Source organism: Triticum dicoccoides, chromosome 1B (assembly GCF_002162155.2).
Source record: "Triticum dicoccoides isolate Atlit2015 ecotype Zavitan chromosome 1B, WEW_v2.0, whole genome shotgun sequence".
NCBI lineage: Eukaryota > Viridiplantae > Streptophyta > Magnoliopsida > Poales > Poaceae > Triticum > Triticum dicoccoides.
The window spans coordinates 279,405,956-279,427,021 of record NC_041381.1 but is presented as its reverse complement, the minus strand read 5'-3'; positions in this window follow the sequence as shown (position 1 = coordinate 279,427,021).

The following is a 21,066-nucleotide window of genomic DNA, read 5'->3' as shown; positions in this document are numbered from 1 at the left end:
TACAAGTGGTGCTCCCAACTCTTGATGAGCTAAATCAACCTTGAGCAACCCACACAAGTTCAACTACATGATCATGATCAACACCACCACCCAAGGTATGTTATTCCATCTTAGAGAAGCTTTACTCCAAGTCATGAGTCAAAGAAACTCGACAAGATGTGAATACATCAAGATGCTTAAACGAAAAATGGCAACCCCATTTTGAGCTTAAACGATGAGTATGACCTATGATCAAGTGATCTCACTTGACTCCTAAGTCAATATACTCTAACATAGGTGACTTTGTCGCCGACCATCTCTAGATGAAGTTCTCTTGTGTTCTTTTCTGTGCTCTTGCATTTGTTTCATGCATATTTGTTTCCCCTTTCAAAAAAAACTTCATCTAGATTTCTTTCCTTTTCTATTTGTTCTCCATTCCCTGCATCCAATTCATTGCAAATCTTTTAGATAATTCCTTGCAAATCCTTATGAGATCTTACTTTTCTAGTGAGCTGAAGTGACAAGTGTTTTCTCTGTGATGAACTCGGTCACACCGGTCTCTTGTTTTGGAATAACCAAATTATTTCGGTGCAACTGAAGCATACGACTCGGTGCCACCGATTTCACTATAGGCAAAACATTTTGCCATTTATTCTTGCATTACTCTTGATCCAGCTCCACTCAATGAATCTTGTCCTCTACAAGCATCACAGTTACCTTAGTGCTTTGTGCTGTGACTCAAGGACCAAACCCATTCACAACAAATTCCATAAGGCCCTTCTTGGAAATTGATGTCAAAGGGGGAGAGAGAGATCACTTCAAAGCTTAATCATATCTCTAGGGGGAGAGAATACTCAAGGAGAGAGTAATCTTCAAGGATCCCAGATGCTTGGTGTTCAAGAGGAGAGATGCCACATGTCTTCTTGAGGGGAAAGACATGTTCATATGTGCTTATTTGCATTAGCTCTGTTCATTTGTTTCTTTGATCTCTAATTTTCTGTTCCCTATCTTCTCCCAGTATCCCATGCTAGATTCAGGGGGAGCAAGACATCTAAGGGAAATAAATTCTTTAAATTCATTGCACATCTTTACCTTTAGGGACATGTCTATGTTAAATGTGGTACTTAGTACTCACTCTCTACATGTCATCCCAGTCTTGGTACTCTTGTGGCTTCTTTCTGTTTGCTCTGGCTAGTAGGTGCATCTGTGTTATCTAACCTTATTTTCACAGGTTCATTCCATCCTAAGCCAACTCAAGACCACAAGGTAAGTATATGCATCACAATCATGTGTATGAGGAATTCTTGCTGATGTACATACTGTTTGCAAGAAGGACTCATGAGCATGAAGGTACATTTCCCATATTCACATCATTTGCTCTAATGCATATAGCCAAGATACATGTAACACATTGCTTACTCTGTCATGCTTATGCATTCACATGCTCCCATATTCCATGTTTACATGATTGCATACATGTAGGGGGAGCCTATGCATGTTAAATGTCTTTCCAAAGCTTTACTGGTTATTCTCTATATATTTATCTAAAGCTTTGATGTATGTTGTCATCAATTACCAAAAAGGGGGAGATTGAAAGCACAAGTGCTCCCTGGGTGATTTTGGTAATTAATGTCAACATATCTCTTGTTGGACTAACACTTTTACCTAGCATGTTTCAAACAAGTTCAAAAATGGAGTGGCATGGACTAAAGAATGTGGAACCCCTTCAAGATGCTAAGGACAAAGGATTGGCTCAAGCTCCAAGATCAAGACTCTACATTTTCTATTTTAGTGATCCAAGATCACATTGAGTCTATAGGAAAAGCAAATACTATCAAGAGGGGATGAGGTGTTGCTTAATGGCTTACTTGCTCAAAATGCTTAGTGATATGCTCCAAAGCCCTCACCTAATTTCTCACATCCACATATGTCCTAAACCAAAAGTCTAACTTGGCCCTACCGATTCTTTCCATCCGGCGCCACCGAGTTTAGGTGTCTTAGCCACTGCCACAAACCCTAGGCAAATTGGTCTCACCGATAGGGATCTCGGTCTCATCGAGATGGGATTGTAATCTCTCTGTGTATATCCATTACCAAAATCGGTCTCACCGAGTTTGAGTAATCGGTACTACCGAGATTAAAATGCAAACTCTCTAATTGCTCATCAGGAAAGCTATCATCAATAGGTAGTGGGTCATCAAGAATGTTCTCTAGCCTAGACAAGTTGTCTGCAACGGGGTTCTCAGCTCCTTTTCTATCAACAATATGTAAATCAAATTCTTGAAGCAAGAGAACCCATCTAATGAGTCTAGGTTTCGCATCTTTCTTTTCCATAAGATATTTAATAGCAGCATGATTTGTATGAATAGTTACCCTAGAGTCAACAATATAGGGTCTGAATTTATCACAAGCAAATACAACCGCTAAAAGTTCCTTTTCGGTAGTAGCATAATTTCTTTGAGCATTGTTTAGAGTCTTACTAGCATAATGGATAACATTCAATTTCTTATCAACTCTTTGCCCTAGAACAGCACCTACAGCGTAATCACTAGCATCACACATAATTTCAAAGCGTAAATTCCAATCAGGTGGCTGAACAACAGGTGCAGAGACTAATGCTTTCTTAAGTATTTCAAATGCTTCTACACAATCATCATCAAAGACAAATGGTACATCTTTTTGTAATAAATTAGTCAGAGGCCGAGAGATTTTTGAGAAGTCCTTGATGAACCTCCTATAAAATCCGGCGTGACCAAGGAAACTTCTTATACCTTTGATGTCCTTGGGACATGACATCTTTTCAATAGCATCAACCTTGGCTTTATCAACTTCAATACCTATTTCAGAAACTTTGTGCCCCAATGCAATACCTTCATTAACCATAAAGTGGCACTTTTCCCAATTCAAGACAAGATTAGTTTCTCCACATCTCTGCAAAACTCGAGCGAGATTGCTCAAGCAATCATCAAAAGAGGAACCATAGACGGAAAAGTCATCCATGAAGACCTCACACATTTTCTCGCAAAAGTCAGAGAATATAGCCATCATGCATCTTTGAAAGGTAGCAGGTGCATTACATAAACCAAAAGGCATACGTCTATAAGCAAAAGTACCAAAAGGGCATGTAAAAGTAGTCTTTGATTGGTCTTTAGACGACACACGTATTTGAGAAAAACCAAAGTAACCATCTAGCAAGCAATAATGTGTATGTTTGCATAGTCTTTCTAGCATTTGATCAATAAAAGGTAAGGGGTAATGATCTTTCTTAGTAGCCTTATTTAATTTGCGGAAATCAATTACCATCCTATAACCTGTGATAATTCTTTGCGGAATCAATTCATCTTTATCATTAGGGACAACAGTAATACCTCCCTTCTTAGGGACACAATGGACAGGACTTACCCACCGACTATCAGCAACGGGATAAATTATACCTGCCTCCAGAAGCTTGAGTATTTCTTTTCTTACCACTTCTTTCATTTTAGGATTCAAACGTCGTTGAGGATCACAAACTGGTTTGGCATCAGCTTCCAAATTTATTTTATGTTGACATAGAGTGGGACTGATGCCCTTAAGATCATCCAGAGTATATCCAATAGCGGCACGATGCTTCTTCAGAGTTTTCAATAATCTTTCTTCTTCATGCTCTGAAAGGTTAGCGCTAATAATAACAGGATATATTTTCTTTTCATCAAGATAAGCATATTTAAGATTATCAGGCAACGGTTTAAGCTCAAACACGGGATCACCCTTGGGCGGAGGAGGATCCCCTAGGATTTCAACAGGCAAATTATGTTGCAGAATAGGTTCATGTTTAAAGAATACTTCATCTATTTCCCTTCTTTCATTCATGAACATATCATTTTCATGGTCTAGAAAATAGTGTTCTAAAGGATCACTAGGAGGTACAACTATAGAAGCAAGACAAATAATTTCATCCTTACTCGGCAATTCTTCCTCATGATGTTGTTTACTAAATTTAGAGAAATTAAACTCATGAACCATATCATCCAAGCCAACAGTAACAACATTCTTTTTGCAATCTATCATAGCATTAACGGTACGCAAGAAGGGTATACCAAATATAATGGGACAAAAGCTATCTTGAGGAGAGCCAAGAACAAGAAAATCAGCGGGATATTTGGTTTTCCCATACAAGAATTCAACATCTCTAACAATTACCATTGGAGATATAGTATCACTATTGGCAAGTTTAATTGTAACATCAATATCTTCTAACTCAGCAGGTGCAATCTCATGCATAATTTCTTTGTATAAGTCAATGGGTATAACACTAGCACTAGCACCCATATCACATAAGCCATGATAACAATGATCTCCTATTTTAACAGAAATAACAGGCACGCCTACCACAGGTCTATGTTTATCTCTATCACAGGATTTTGCAATTCTAGCAGTTTCACCAGTGAATTGAATAACATGCCCATCAATATTATCAGACAAGAGATCTTTAACAATAGGAATATTGGGTTCTACTTTGACTTTCTCAGGAGGTGTATAAGTCCTAATATTGCTTTGACGAACAACAGTTAAAGCTTTAGCATGATCCTTCATTCTAACAGGGAAAGGAGGTTTCTCAACATAAGAAGTAGGAACAATAGGATCATTATAAGTGACAATCTTTTCTTCAACTTTAATAGGTGCAGCTACTTTTACTTCTATGGGAGGATGATATTTAAACCACTTCTCCTTGGGGAGATCAACATAAGTAGCAAAAGATTCACAGAAAGAAGCTACTATCTCAGAGTCAAGTCCATATTTAGTGCTAAACTTACGGAAAATATTGGTATCCAGAAAAGATTTAACACAATCAAACTTAGGTGTCATACCTGACTCCTTACCTTCGTCGAGGTCCCAATCTTCAGAGTTGCGTTTAATTCTATCCAATAAATTCCATCCAAATTCAATAGACTTCATCATAAAAGAGCCAACACAAGAAGAATCGAGCATGGTGCGATTATTATCAGAAAGCCGAGCATAAAAATTCTGGAGAATTGTCAATTTTGAGAACTCATGATTGGGGCATGAATATAACATCGATTTAAGCCTCCCCCAAGCTTGAGCGATGCTTTCTCCTTCGCGAGGCCAAAAATTATATATATAATTGCGATCGCGATGAACAAGATGCATAGGGTAATACTTTTGATGAAATTCCAATTTCAATCTTTTATAGTTCCACGATCTCGTATCATCACATAGCCTATACCATGTCAATGCGTCTCCCTGTGAAGATAAAGGGAAAGCCTTCCTCTTAACGGCATCATCGGGTATACCTGCAAGCTTAAATAGTCCTGAAATATCATCTACAAAGCGTAGATGTTCGTCAGGATGCTTTGTTCCATCTCTTGCGAAAGTGTTAGCTAGCCGTTTTTCCATCATCCCGAAGGAATCTGAAAAGCAGTTTCATTTTCAATAGATTCAGTAGGTTCAGCAGGTTGAGGGGCAACTCTTGGCTCAACAGGATGAGGTGAAGATGCCCCAAACAAATCCCTCAAGCAATTACTTTCCATGTTAACAAGTGACAGAAAATTTCAGCACACTAAATAAATTTTTCCATACCAAATTCCACCTACCAAAGGCGCTTCACTCCCCGACAACGGCGCCAGAAAAGAGTCTTGATGACCCACAAGTATAGGGGATCTATCGTAGTCCTTTCGATAAGTAAGAGTGTCGAACCTAACGAGGAGTAGAAGGAAATGATAAGCGGTTTTCAGCAAGGTATTCTCCGCAAGTACTGAAATAAGTGGTAACAGATAGTTTTGTGATAAGATAAATGGTAACGAGCAACAAGTAACAAAAGTAAATAAAGTGCAGCAAGGTGGCCCAATCCTTTTTGTAGCAAAGGACAAGCCTGGACAAACTCTTATAATAGGAAAAGCGCTCCCGAGGACACATGGGAATATCGTCAAGCTAGTTTTCATCACGCTCATATGATTCGCGTTCGGTACTTTGATAATTTGATATGTGGGTGGACCGGTGCTTGGGTACTGCCCTTACTTGGACAAGCATACCACTTATGATTAACCTCTATTGCAAGCATCCGCAACTGCAACAAAAGTATTAAGGTAAACCTAACCATAGCATGAAACATATGGATCCAAATCAGACCCTTACGAAGCAACACATAAACTAGGGTTTAAGCTTCTGTCACTCTAGCAACCCATCATCTACTTATTACTTCCCAATGCCTTCCTCTAGGCCCAAATAATGGTGAAGTGTTATGTAGTCGACGTTCACATAACACCACTAGAGGTTAGACAACATACATCTTATCAAAATATCGAACGAATACCAAATTCACATGACTACTAATAGCAAGACTTCTCCCTTGTCCTTAGGAACAAACGTAACTACTCACAAAGCATATTCATGTTCAAAATCAGAGGGGTAATATTGTGCATAAAGGATCTGAACATATGATCTTCCACCAAATAAACCAACTAGCATCAACTACAAGGAGTAATCAACGCTACTAGCAACCTACTAGCACCAATCCCGAACTTGGAGACAAGAATTGGATACAAGAGATGAACTAGGGTTTGGAGATGAGATGGTGCTGGTGAAGATGTTGATGGAGATTGCCCTCTCCCGATGAGAGGAGCATTGGTGATGACGATGGTGATGATTTCCCCCTCCCGGAGGGAAGTGTCCCCGGCAGAACAGCTCTGCCGGAGCCCTAGATTGGTTCCGCCTCGTTGCGGCGGAGTCTCGTCCCGAAAGGTTCTCCCTTTTTTTCTCATCGAAAGACTTCATATGGGAAAAGATGGACGTCGGAGAGCCACAAGGGGGCCCATGAGGTAGGGGGCGCGCCCAGGGGGGAGGGGGGCGCCCCCCACCCTCGTGAGCAGGGTGTGGGCCCCTGGCCTTCATCTTTGGCGACTATTTATCTTTATTTATTTTAAGGTGTTCCGTGGAGTTTCAGGACTTTTGGAGTTGCACAGAATAGTCCTTCAATATTTGCTCCTTTTCCAGCCCAGAATTCCAGCTGCCGGCATTCTCCCTCTTCATGCAAACCTTGTAAAATAAGAGAGAATATCCATAAGTATTGTGACATAACGTGAAATAACAGCCCAAAATACAATAAGTATTGACATAAAAGCATGATGCAAAATGGACGTATCAACTCCCCCAAGCTTAGACCTTGCTTTTCCTCAAGCGAAAAGCCGATAACAATAAATATGTCCTCATGTTTAGAGGTAGAGGCGTCGATAAAAATAAAATACGGACATGAAGGCATCATGATTATTTCATAACAGCAACATATATAGATTTTGTCATATGATTACTTATGTTCAAGTCATGATCTTTTCACAAAACCAAAATATGAATCATAAACCTTATTGGGCACCAGCAATTATAATCTCAGTCATTGAAGCAATTGCAATTTATCATATCATCGGAAAGAGTCTATGTCAGAGCTTAAAAGCAAGCCCACATACTCAACTATCACTTAGTCCTTCATAATTGCTAACACTCACGTGATACTTGTGGTTACGGAGTTTTAATCGGACACAGAGAAAGATAGGGGCTTATAATTTGCCCCACAACTTTTTACCTCAAGGGTAATGTCAACAATAATAATTCACGCCCCCCCCCCAAATCGAATTAGATATATATATATCATGTTCTTTCTAACATGCTGAGCTTGCCAAAGGATAAAATGAAAAAAGGAAGGGTGAAGATCATCGTGACTCTTGCATAAGGTAGAGGATAATAATAAAAGATAGGCCCTTCACAGAGGGAAGCAGAGGTTGTCATGCGCGTTTAGGGTTGATGCACAAAATCTTAATGCAAAAGAACGTCATTTTATATTGCCCCTTGTATGTGGACCTTTATTATGCAGTCCGTCACTTTTATTGCGTCCACAACAAGTTCATACAAAGTTTATTTTCTCCGCACTAATAAGTCATGCATATTTAGAGAGCAATTTTTATTGCTTGCACCGATGACAACTTACTTGAAGGATCATACTCAATCCATAGGTAGATATGGTGGACTCTCATGGCAAAATTGGTTTAAGGGTATTTGGAAGCACAAGTAGTATTTCTACTTAGTGCTGAAGATTGGCTAGCATGAGGGGGAAAGGCAAACTCAACACGGTAGAGGAACCATGACAACATCCTTTATCTCAGATGTAAGAGAACATAACTCATTATGTTGTCTTCCTTGTCCAACATCAACTCTTTAGCATGTCATATTTTAATGAGTGCTCCCAATCATAAAAGATGTCAATGATTATATATCTATATGTGAAACCTATCTTTCTTTATTACTTCCTATTAATTGCAACGATGACCAAAGCTATATTTGCCAACTCCCAACAACTTTAAATCATCATACTCTTTCTATGTGAAGTCATTACTTTCAATAAGATCAATATGAACTCTTGATTCTTTTTATTCTTTTTCTTCTAATCACCCAAGACCATGGCAAAATACTCAAGCCCTTGACTCAACACTAATCTTTATTATATAGCTCACAGACTCGATTACAAAGAAAGACCATAAAGAAAAACTCAAAACTAGATCATGCCATGACTTTATTCTACTAAATCAAGATAATACTAATAGGATCGAACTAAGAAAACGGTAAAGATAAGAGTTGTGATGGTGATACGATACCAGGGCACCTCCCCCAAGCTTGGCAGTTGCCAAGGGGAGTGCCCATACCCATGTGATTATGTCTCCTTCCTTGTTGGTGGTGGAGGTGTTGCATTTTTCTTCTCCAGCTCGCGTTTGAGGCTAAAATTTTCCTCCCTTAGATCCTCATTCTCGAGCTCAAGTTTCATTATCTTTATGCATAGTGCTGCCTTGCTATCCTGCGAAAAATGAGGTGGGATAGATTGGACCTTAGGGAGGCTTGACTTCTTGAACTCCACATGCATATCACCAGGTTGAGGTAGGGGATAGTCCTCCTCGTCGGAACTCGTTTCCTCCTTCCTCTTTGGATCGTAGTCTTCTTCTTCCTCCGTGGTCCAGCCATAATGCTCCGCATCCCCATATACTTTTGGATTTGCAATATAATTAGCCATGTAGCTCTCTCCCTCCGAATCTTAGGAAGACATCTTGCCCTGAGCTGCAGCAGCAACAGCTCGAAACGAAAACAGAGGATATTTGCGTGATACGAGAATCAAAACCTTCGGGAGTATATATAATGAATTTTTACCGACCAAAATACGTACTGTGCAAAAAAAAATGGAGTCCGGAGGGCACACCAGGTGCTCACGAGGTAGGGGGCGCGCCCAGGGGGGTAGGGTGCGCCCTCCACCCTCGTGGAGGCCTCGTGTCCTCCTTGGACTGCTACTTATTTTTCTATTTTTCTAAATATTCCAAAACGGAGAAATATTGCCTTAAAAATTGTTTTGGAGTCGGTTTACTTACCGTACCACATACCTATTCCTTTTCGGAGTTTGGAACGTTCTGGAAAGTGTCCCTTATGTATTCCTCCGGGGTTACGGTTTCAATAACATTAGTTTCAACATTTATAGGATTACCAGAGATATAGTGTTTGATTCTTTGACCGTTCACCACCTTCGGATTTGTGCCTGTGAAGTTGTTGATTTTTATGGCACCGGAACGATAGACCTCCTCGATAACGTAAGGACCTTCCCATTTGGAGAGAAGTTTTCCTGCAAAAAATCTTAAACGAGAGTTGTATAGCAATACATAATCACCTACATTAAACTCACGTGTTTGTATCCTTTTGTCATGCCACCTTTTAACTTTTTCTTTAAACAGCTTGGCATTTTCATAAGCTTGGGTTCTCCATCCATCAGGTGAGCTAATATCAAATAACCTCTTCTCACCGGCAAGTTTGAAATCGTAGTTGAGCTCCTTAATAGCCCAATATGCCTTATGTTCTAGTTTGAGAGGTAAATGACATGCTTTTCCATAAACCATCTTATACGGAGACATACCCATAGGATTTTATATGCAGTTCTATAGGCCCATAATGCATCATCAAGTTTTTTGGACCAATTCTTTCTAGACCTATTGACAGTCTTTTGCAAAATTAATTTGAGCTCTCTATTGCTCAATTCTACCTGACCACTAGACTGCGGGTGATATGGAGATGCAATCCTATGATTAACGTCGTATTTAGCAAGCATCTTACGGAAAGCATCATGAATAAAGTGTGAACCACCATCAGTCATTAAGTATCTAGGGACTCCAAACCTCGGAAAAATAACTTCCTTAGGCATTTTAATAGAAGTGTTATGATCAGCACTACTAGTTGGAATAACTTCTACCCACTTAGTAACGTAATCAACAGCAACTAGAATATGAGTGTAACCATTAGAGGCAGGAAAAGGTCCCATATAATCAAAGCCCCAAACATCAAATGGCTCAATAACAAGTGAATAATTCATAGGCATTTCTTGACATCTACTGATATTACCAATTCTTTGACATTCATCACAAGACAAAACAAACTTACGAGCATCCTTGAAGAGAGTAGGCCAATAAAACCCGGATTGCAATACCTTATGTGCAGTTCTATCTCCAGCGTGATGTCCTCCATAAGCTTCGGAGTGAGACTTGCGTAGGATCTGTTCCTGTTCATGCTCAGGTACACAACGTCTAATAACACCATCTACTCCTTCTTTATAAAGAGGTGGGTCATCCCAAAAGTAATGTCGCAAGTCATAGAAAAACTTTTTCTTTTGTTGGTATGTGAAGCTAGGCGGTATAAATTTAGCAACAATATAATTAGCATAATCAGCATACCAAGGAGTGCTACGAGCAGTACTTATGACATTTAATTGCTCATCAGGAAAGCTATCATCAATAGGTAGTGGGTCATCAAGAACGTTCTCTAGCCTACACAAGTTGTCTGCAACGGGGTTCTCAGCTCCTTTTCTATCAACAATATGTAAATCAAATTCTTAAAGCAAGAGAACCCATCTAATGAGTCTAGGTTTCGCATCTTTCTTTTCCATAAGATATTTAATAGCAGCATGATCTGTATGAATAGTTACTCTAGAGTCAACAATATAGGGTCTGAATTTATCACAAGCAAATACAACCGCTAAAAGTTCCTTTTCGGTAGTAGCATAATTTCTTTGAGCATTGTCTAGAGTCTTACTAGCATAATGGATAACACTCAATTTCTTATCAACTCTTTGCCCTAGAACATCACCTACAGCATAATCACTAGCATCACACATAATTTCAAAGGGTAAATTCCAATCAGGTGGCTGAACAACAGGTGCAGAGACTAATGCTTTCTTAAGTATTTCAAATGCTTCTACACAATCATCATCAAAGACAAATGGTACATCTTTTTGTAATAAATTAGTCAGAGGCCGAGAGATTTTTGAGAAGTCCTTGATGAACCTCCTATAGAATCCAGCGTGACCAAGGAAACTTCTTATACCTTTGATGTCCTTGGGACATGGCATCTTTTCAATAGCATCAACCTTGGCTTTATCAACTTCAATACCTCTTTCAGAAACTTTGTGCCCCAAGACAATACCTTCATTAACCATAAAGTGGCACTTTTCCCAATTCAAGACAAGATTAGTTTCTCCACATCTCTGCAAAACTCGAGCGAGATTGCTCAAGCAATCATCAAAAGAGGAACCATAGACGGAAAAGTCATCCATGAAGACCTCACACATTTTCTCGCAAAAGTCAGAGAATATAGCCATCATGCATCTTTGAAAGGTAGCAGGTGCATTACATAAACCAAAAGGCATACGTCTATAAGCAAAAGTACCAAAAGGGCATGTAAAAGTAGTCTTTGATTGGTCTTTAGACGACACACGTATTTGAGAAAAACCAAAGTAACCATCTAGCAAGCAATAATGTGTATGTTTGCATAGTCTTTCTAGCATTTGATCAATAAAAGGTAAGGGGTAATGATCTTTCTTAGTAGCCTTATTTAATTTGCGGAAATCAATTACCATCCTATAACCTGTGATAATTCTTTGCGGAATCAATTCATCTTTATCATTAGGGACAACAGTAATACCTCCCTTCTTAGGACACAATGGACAGGACTTACCCACCGACTATCAGCAACGGGATAAATTATACCTGCCTCCAGAAGCTTGAGTATTTCTTTTCTTACCACTTATTTAATTTTAGGATTCAAACGTCGTTGAGGATCACAAACTGGTTTGGCATCAGCTTCCAAATTTATTTTATGTTGACATAGAGTGGGACCGATGCCCTTAAGATCATCCAGAATATATCCAATAGCGACACGATGCTTCTTCAGAGTTTTCAATAATCTTTCTTCTTCATGCTCTGAAAGGTTAGCGCTAATAATAACAGGATATATTTTCTTTTCATCAAGATACGCATATTTAAGATTATCAGGCAATGGTTTAAGCTCAAACACGGGATCACCCTTGGGTGGAGGAGGATCCCCTAGGATTTCAACAGGCTAATTGTGTTGCAGAATAGGTTCATGTTTAAAGAATACTTCATCTATTTCCCTTCTTTCATTCATGAACATATCATTTTCATGGTCTAGCAAATAATGTTCTAAAGGATCACTAGGAGGTACAGCTATAGAAGCAAGACCAATAATTTCATCCTTACTCGGCAACTCTTCCTCACGATGTTGTTTACTAAATTTAGAGAAAATAAACTCATGAACCATATCATCCAAGCCAACCGTAACAACATTCTTTTTGCAATCTATCTTAGCATTAACGGTACGCAAGAAGGGTCTACCAAATATAATGGGACAAAAGCTATTTTGAGGAGACCCAAGAACAAGAAAATCAGCGGGATATTTGGTTTTCCCACACAAGACTTCAACATCTCTAACAATTCCCATTGGAGATATAGTATCTCTATTGGCAAGTTTAATTGTAACATCAATATCTTCTAACTCAGTAGGTGCAATCTCATGCATAATTTCTTTGTATAAGTCAATGGGTATAACACTAGCACTAGCACCCATATCACATAAGCCATGATAACAATGATCTCCTATTTTAACAGAAATAACAGGCACGCCTACCACAGGTCTATGTTTATCTCTATTACAGGGTTTAGCAATTCTAGCAGTTTCACCAGTGAATTGAATAACATGCCCATCAATATTATCAGACAAGAGATCTTTAACAATAGCAATCTTGGGTTCTACTTTGACTTCCTCAGGAGGTGTATAAGTCCTAATATTGCTTTTATGAACAATAGTTGAAGCTTTAGCATGATCCTTCATTCTAACAAGGAAAGAAGGTTTCTCAACATAAGAAGTAGGAACAATAGGATCATTATAAGTGATAATCTTTTCTTCAACTTTAATAGGTGCAGCTACTTTTACTTCTATGGGAGGATGATATTTAAACCACTTCTCCTTGGGGAGATTAACATAAGTAGCAAAAGATTCACAGAAAGATGCTACTATCTTAGAGTCAAGTCCATATTTAGTGCTAAACTTAAGGAAAATATCGGTATGCATAAAAGATTTAACACAATGAAACATAGGTGTCATACCTGACTCCTTACCTTCATCGAGGTCCCAATCTTCAGAGTTGCGTTTAATTCTATCCAATAAATTCCATCCAAATTCAATAGACTTCATCATAAAAGAGCCAGCACAAGAAGTATCGAGCATGGTGCGATTATTATGAGAAAGCCGAGCATAAAAATTCTAGAGAATTGTCAATTTTGAGAGCTCATGATTGGGGCATGAATATAACATCGATTTAAGCGTCCCCCAAGCTTGAGAGATGCTTTCTCCTTCGCGAGGCCAAAAATTATATATATAATTGCGATCACGATGAACAAGATGCATAGGGTAATACTTTTGATGAAATTCCAATTTCAATCTTTTATAGTTCCACGATCTCGTATCATCACATAGCCTATACCATGTCAATGCATCTCCCTCCAAAGATAAAGGGAAAGCCTTCCTCTTAACGGCATCATCGGGTATACCTGCAAGCTTAAATAGTCCACAAATATCATCTACAAAGCGTAGATGTTCGTCAGGATGCTTTGTTCCATCTCCTGCGAAAGTGTTAGCTAGCAGTTTTTCCATCATACCCGAAGGAATCTGAAAAGCAGTTTCATTTTCAATAGATTCAGTAGGTTCAGTAGGTTGAGGGGAAACTCTTGGCTCAACTGGACGGGGTGAAGATACCCCAATCAAACCCCTCAAGCAATTACTTTCCATGGTAACAAGTTACAGAAAATTTCAGCACACTAAATAAATTTTTCCTTACCAAATTCCACCTACCAAAGGCGCTTCACTCCCCAGCAACGGCGCCAGAAAAGAGTCTTGATGACCCACAAGTATAGGGGATCTATCATAGTCCTTTTGATAAGTAAGAGTGTCGAACCCAACGAGGAGCAGAAGGAAATGATAAGCGGTTTTCAGCAAGGTATTCTCTGCAAGTACTAAAATAAGTGGTAACAGATAGTTTTGTGATAAGATAAATGGTAACGAGCAACAAGTAACAAAAGTAAATAAAGTGCAGCAAGGTGGCCCAATCCTTTTTGTAGCAAAGGACAAGCCTGGACAAACTCTTATAATAGGAAAAGCGCCCCCGAGGACACATGGGAATATCGTCAAGCTAGTTTTCATCACGCTCATATGATTCGCGTTCGGTACTTTGATAATTTTATATGTGGGTGGACTGGTGCTTGGGTACTGCCCTTACTTGGACAAGCATCCCACTTATGATTAACCTCTATTGCAAGCATCCGCAACTACAACAAAAGTATTAAGGTAAACCTAACCATAGCATGAAACATATGGATCCAAATCAGCCCCTTAAGAAGTAACGCATAAACTAGGGTTTAAGCTTCTGTCACTCCAGCAACCCATCATCTACTTATTACTTCCCAATGCCCGCCTCTAGGCCCAAATAATGGTGATGTGTTATGTAGTCGACGTTCACATAACACCACTAGAGGTTAGACAACATACATCTTATCAAAATATCGAACGAATACCAAATTCACATGACTACTAATAGCAAGACTTCTCCCTTGTCCTCAGGAACAAACGTAACTACTCACAAAGCATATTCATGTTCAAAATCAGAGGGGTAATATTGTGCATAAAGGATCTGAACATATGATCTTCCACCAAATAAACCAACTAGCATCAACTACAAGGAGTAATCAACGCTACTAGCAACCTACTAGCACCAATTCCGGACATGGAGACAAGAATTGGATACAAGAGATGAACTAGGGTTTGGAGATGAGATGGTGCTGGTGAAGATGTTGATGGAGATTGCCCTCTCCCGATGAGAGGAGCATTGGTGATGACGATGGTGATGATTTCCCCCTCCCGGAGGGAAGTGTCCCCGGCAGAACAGCTCTGCCGGAGCCCTAGATTGGTTCCGCCAAAGGTTTCGCCTCGTGGCGGCGGAGTCTCGTCCCGAAAGGTTCTCCTCTATTTTTTTCTGATCGAAAGACTTCATATGGGAGAAGATGGACGTCGGAGAGCCACCAGGGGGCCCACGAGGTAGGGGGCGCGCCCCCACCCTCGTGAGCAGGGTGTGGGCCCCTGGCCTTCATCTTTGGCGATGATTTTTCTTTATTTATTTTAAGGTGTTCCATGGAGTTTCAGGACTTTTGGAGTTGCACAGAATAGTCCTTCAATAGTTGCTCCTTTTCCAGCCCAGAATTCCAGCTGCCGGCATTCTCCCTCTTCATGTAAACCTTGTAAAATAAGAGAGAATAGCCATAAGTATTGTGACATAACGTGAAATAATAGCCCAAAATGCAATAAGTATTGACATAAAAGCATGATGCAAAATGGACGTATCAACCTTCAAGGTTCTAACTCTAGGGTGCACACGAAGATCTTCTCCCTTCCGATCCACGCACCAAAACCTCGTCGTGAATCTAAGCTAGTACGATGAACAACACAAGGAACACGAGATTTATACTGGTTTGGGCCACCGTTGTGGTGTAATACCCTAATCTAGTGTGTGGTGTGGTGGATTGCCTCTGGGATGGTGATGAATAGTACAGAGGAAGAACAGCCTCGCGAGGCGTGTCCTTGAGCCGGTGCGGTGTTCTACTAGGGAAGGATTCGATCCCTTCTACTATGGTGGCTATCTCTATATAAGAGGCCCTGGTCCTCTTCCCAAATATTGAGCGGGAAGGGAGCCAACAACGGCCATTTTGAAGGGGGACAGCTAGTACAAGCTATCCTGACTAAAGGTGGTCTTCGACTAGTAAAGGCACTGGCGATGATGCCGTCTTGGGCTCCATGGTGATCTTCGTCCTGCCGCTCTGCTGGTCTTGGTCTCGTTGCACTGATATGGAAACCTTTGCTTGATGCCTTGGTACTCCGCGCCTGCGCTTGCCCCATTTGCAGCAAAGAGGAAACGAGGACACTGCGCTGGCTGGCGCCCGCCTGGTCTTGATCGTCATGGCTTGCCTCATGAGCACCTCGCGAGGTACTCCTTGCCTTGATCTATCCGCCTCCTCGCGAGCCTGCCTGGTGAGGCTGCCCTTGAGGAAGCCTTGTGTCTCCCGCCCCGCGAGGCTTGGCCCCTCGCAAGGGTCTTGAACTTGGGTTGATGAAGACGGGCCATACTAGGTCACCGCTCGAGCCACGCTGCAGGCCACATGCAGGCAAGTCTAGGGACTCCCGTTCCCAGAATGCCGACACCGCTCGTCTTCCATGAGTCTGGCGTCGAGCCCAAACCTCGATCATATCCGGATCATGGAAGGGATGCTGCCTCCGGAGTCGTCAGATGACAACCAGACGGACGAGGAGTCATTAGAGGATGAAGAAGAGGATGACGATGAGGAGGAGGAGGAATCATCGAACGAGGAGGAGGACGACGACAGCTACCACGATGACAACGACGGTGGCGATGAAAAGCCAACGATTAGCAGAAAGAAGCGTCCTCACCAAGACGATGTCGTGCGGCCATCCAAAAACAACAACAAGAAGAAGAATGACTAAATTAAGCAGACTGTATATATCTCTGTTTCCGTTTGCTCATATTAATCTGTTATCTCTGTTTCTCCTGTCAATCTCATCGCAGACGGTTAGTAATACGTATTCAACAGAGATCTTTTACATTATCGCCCATAGGTTGGTTTCTTGAATTGTGTGCCCTGACGAGCACATAGTTCACAAAAAAAGACCGTATGGGCTGTCTATAATGATCGCACACAATTCTGATTACCGACCTGTTCGTCGGGTATCACACACATCTTGTTACACCGAATCATTTGTGTTCAACTCAGTCGTCGCAAACGGTTCATCGGAGCGAACTGTATGTCGTATATCGCACACACCTTGATATGGATGCCCACTTTTTTTGTTCTCTCTCATCACAAACAGTTCGTATGGATCAACCGTATGCCCCACATCGCACACTCAACTAAAATCTGAACCGTGTTTGATGTATCCTTCATTGCAAACGTTTTCATCCTTTTGATGGGTTTTTTACATCATAGTTTGCGATTAATGCATCACACATAGTTTCGTCAAAGGGTCTCTGATCATAGTCTCGTGCTAGCAGCATCCTGCAATAGTGATGTAAAGATGAAATGGGAACTTTAAGTATTCTCAATATAATAATATATGTATATGAACTAGCAAAACTATAGGTAGAGATCAGAAAACGGAAGTAGGACATGGCGTTTTTAGAGGAAAATAGAATTGGGTTGTGCATTTTCTTCAGTAAAAAACTGCTTGCGGATGTTCTAAGAGAAAATATAACTAAGGTTGGCGGGCCATAGGCCAGTTTATACCTGCTGGATCTTTTGTGCCCCATTGTCGTCATGGCTTGGGCCTATTAAAAACAAAACCAAGCCTGGGCAATCTACAGCCCAGTTGATAGTTGCATGACCTGAAAAAACAATATACCCGCTGGATCCCATTTATCAATGTGTACTTGTAGAATTCTCTCGTTTATTGACTACGTTGAAAATTTCATGGGTTTCACTGTCTCAGACGTCAGCATTATTTTTCCATCATGATAATATGTGCATGCACTTGCGTGCGTACGGCTATGGACTTGCTGGTTCCATACAGTTAGGCTCTGTATGGACAACCGTCTTGTGGTTCCACGGACGAATTTCATGCAAATCGGATGATTTTTAGTTAAACTAGACTAAAATCATTGCATTTTACATATTTTTCTATCTATTATGGAATATTTTGCATATTTCAACAAATAATAATCGACTAGGCCTTTTTTGATTCCATGGGAGGCACTTACGCGATCGAGGTCGCGACACTTAACTGTTCTAGAAGGCCTTAATCCATTGCTCCTCTCTTTTAACAATTTGCAGCTGGGCTTGGCATGCCATAGCCAAGTCCCAACTTGCTGCGTCCAACTATCAGCGTGTGAAACCGGATGGATCTCGTGCATACTCAAATATTTAAAAAAATTGGAGAACTGGGAATTCGAACGCAGGTGCTTATGCTACCCATCAAAAAATGAGGTGCCTGACAATTCATTTCAAAACAAATGACTAAACTTTATATCCACGTCAACCCTCAACATGATGGTTGTAAGCAAATGCCAAGTTCATACCAAAAGATCCTTAACAATAATACCAACTAGCAGACGGCCAGGTAGAACAAGTACCAATACCAAACTAACTTATAATCTTTTTAGTCCTGGCCCTAGTGTTCGTCTGGTAGAATATCATGCAGACGACCAGCTCCCGCTCCTTCTCTTGCTCCAGGTCCCTGAGGTGGTACTGGTGCATCACCCAGTTGGTCCTCTGCTGGTCGAAGTTCTTATTGGTGTGCAGCACCAGAACCTTTTTGCTTCCCGTCTGTCGGCCGTTGACCATCACCGGCAAGGTATTGCCGGTCTTGTGCCACATCGCATGCCTGCCGCACTCCGACTGTATCTTGCGACACGTCTGTGTGCCCCTTTTGAACACCCTTGAGTTGCGCTAGAAGAAATGCTTGCTTAGGCCACTCAGTGTGATACCTACAGTATTGGTAATTACAAGTTTTAGGGTACGTAGTTGGCATTTTCATAACATTTTTGACATGTTGCAGTAACTCACTTCACTTTTTATTAACTGTCAAATTGTAATTGCTACATTAACTCTGGGTATAAAAATAAAAATAGAGGTATAAACAAAGGAATATATTTGTGCAAGTAGATGGCTGATCATTGTCTCACCTGGAAGTTTCTTAGGATGGGTGTAGCATATGTCGTGCTCCTTGTCGATGGTTGGTATAACAAATCGATGAGAGGGTGAGATTTCGCGCTGTCAGGACTCACTTTGGCCTCAAGGTGCTCGATCAGCTCCTGATCCCTGGGATCGAACTTGACGCCAGCCGGCAACACTGGCCAATCCTTCTTGGACTTGCATCAATTAATTCCAGTTAAATGGTACTCAATGTATGATCAAACAACTGTTTAAGTAAATGATGAAAGATTTCGACAGATAAGTGCTACTCCAAATCTGAAGTCCACAATACCCAAAAAAACCGGGGTCTCAGCTTCATTACTACATGCATACTCTAAAGACTTGAAAACCCCCATAAAGATCAAAATCATCATATAGGGCGACTGGACGAATACTCACAAGAGTGGCCATGCTGCTTCCTTCATCCGGCTAGCTTGAAGAACTCCTTGTTGAGATCAATTTTTTTAGCGTCTTCCTTTTGACTACTTTCAATGAAGTATAGCACCTCTAGTAGCTCATCGCTCATCATACCAATTGGATCGGAACAAGGTGGCGGCTGGGATGCTGGGAGACCGGGAGAGAATGGGAGAGTGTTGTTGTACTACGAGAGGGGGGGGCTCACTTTGGTGAACCTAACACGCTATCGGGACTCTTGTGTCACCTCACGCGTAGCGTGTTGTCATGTCAATTCAATTTGAGGACATGATGAATAATTTGACCGTCATAGACTTGTACTATTATACTACTTACTAGTCGTATTTAGTGTCACATTTTAACCATAGGTTTAACTAACAAAATGTCAATGCATGTCACCGAAAATTATACCATTGGAAAGTACGTTCAAATGCGAATCCAAGGATATAATTTTTTGTGACATGCATTAACATCTAGTTAGTTAAATTTATGGCCAAAATTTGGCACAAATTACGAAGGGGCAAATAAACCAAGAGGGAGGTAGTAGTACAAGTAGTGCAATATACGGTATAGAGGACTCCTAGTACTACAAATTTAGAAACAGAGGGAGTAGTACAATATGTTCCTTGTCGGGAAGTGGAGCAGGGACATTTGCAGTCGACAAGTCTCTTGGGTCACTTCAGATGGATGCTTTCAACTATTATAGATGGTCTTCCATAATATCCGGGAAATGCTGGGAGCTTTGTCGTCTTTGAGAGTCCAGATTGATAGTAACAATATTGTGCCTTCAGTTGAATTGAGCTGCCCCTTTTGGGGCCAAAGCCTTTCCGAACCCTTTCTAGCCCTATCGGCAATACAAGCCCATATGTTCCAGCTAGTTCCACTTTCTTGATTTTACTCATGATGCTTAGGGTTTTCCCCTATTATCTACACTACTATGATCTACGTAGTTGCTTTCTGTCATACTAGCAGTACTCCACCCTTCAAGCTAAACAACACAACACTCATAATTCCAAAGCTTAGTTGTTCAAATATGATTGTGATATTGTTGGTTCAATATCTGCCTACCTTGTGTTTTGGAGATTGTTGACAGAAGCATGGACTGATTTGTTTGCTAGTGCATACAGAGGGAAAAAGTCCATACGCAACCAATGAAAATGATGTATCGGTGCTGAGATCGAGGAACTTCACCGAGGTACATCTGTGTTGTAGAGAACACTGGTACGCGTCGATGCTATACACATGGGTTTAAACCCCTTTCTGCAACGGCATTTGGAACCGTCGCCAAGTGAGTGTGGGCGATAGGAGGGGTCCTTCCCACACGACCCAGAAACCGTCGGGGATAGGCCCTCTTGGCACACAAGCTGGCTCGTATGTGATCGGGCGAGGCATGGAAACCCAATTGTTTCCGTTTGTATGTACATCCCACACGGTGAATCCCAGAAAAACATTTCCGTTCGTATGTATATCACACACAGTCAATCCAAGGAGTACGTTTCCGTTCTTATGTACATCTCAAACGATTAGGCCGCTATAGTCGTGTGAAAAAGGTGGA